Below are 1,248 nucleotides of genomic sequence, written 5' to 3' on the forward strand. Positions count from 1 at the left end.
ACATACAAAGCAGAACACAGCTAAATGTATCAAAAGTATGTCTATGTAATGTTAGAATTTTCTAAGACAATGAATTTTGGTTTTTCGTTTTGTTTTGTTTTGTTTTTCCAGTAAGAGGTTTTTATTTAATAAAATTTTTGGACCAAAAATATCACAATATATCACCTTGTTTACAGTATTGAAATATATCGGGATATATCGTATCGTGACCCCTCTGTCATGATGTGTATCATATCGCCAAATTCTTGCCAATACACAGACCTACCTAAAACCCCCACAAGTTCTGTGCTTCCACCCCATAAGGACTGAATGTTGGTTCCTCTTTAAAGGGGGGGCATAATGCCTTTAAACAGACTCTTCAGTGACTTGAAACAAAGGACTTACATTCTTCATTAAATGTGAAAAAAAGAAGAAACCAGATTGAATGTTTTTATACAACTGTCTGTTTATCAAAGAAATGTGATTTACTTTTCTTTTACAGAAAGAACAAAACCCATTGAAGCTAACTGTGTGTTTTTTGATGAAGTGTTTTCCTAAAGAAGAAGATGTTTCTTTTATTTCATGATTTTAAACTGTGTTTTATTCCATGATTTAACTTTAGAAATCTTAGGCCTTGAATTTTTAACTAAATGTGATATTCTTATTTTACTGAGGTAAACAGATGTCTCACCCTTTAATTAGATGCAAGATAATTAAACTAAAACACTCCCTTTTTCTTTGTCCTGAGGTAAGGTTTTCCCTCCAAAACAGATTTGATTTGTTAAAAACTTTTCTTGTATAAGGTGTAATATTTTCATTGGCCAACTTAAAACCTTGACTCCGCCAATAACATAGGTTTTAAAAGTTAGTGCAGCTCCCAAGATCGACAGTTTTTTGAAAGTGAATGAGAGAAAGAGATCTTTTCAACATCAGAGGCCTTCCTGCCAGCCCCTCCCCATGGCTGGACAGGATAGTGCCAGTCTGCATCTCCCGCTGATTGATCGAATAGCTCCCGTTTCATATCAGCTCAATATCTGAGTTTGATTTTATAAAAGTCAAATAAGCTACTGGTAATTCATGCGTTGTTTCAGTTAGTTTTCTCTACGAAGTGGAAATCAAATTAAGAAGTCTTGCAGCCACCTGGAGGACCAGACTACGAGTCACCAAGGAGTGACCCCTTCTCTGACCAAGGGACCAGTCGAGTTTATCAGGCAGGCCGCCTGATGTCCAGTTTGCATGGAGAGCTGTCTGGAGAACGAACCCCAGAGA

The sequence above is a fragment of the Austrofundulus limnaeus genome, unplaced genomic scaffold (genome assembly GCF_001266775.1).
Source record: "Austrofundulus limnaeus strain Quisiro unplaced genomic scaffold, Austrofundulus_limnaeus-1.0 Scaffold388, whole genome shotgun sequence".
In the NCBI taxonomy this organism is placed as follows: domain Eukaryota; kingdom Metazoa; phylum Chordata; class Actinopteri; order Cyprinodontiformes; family Rivulidae; genus Austrofundulus; species Austrofundulus limnaeus.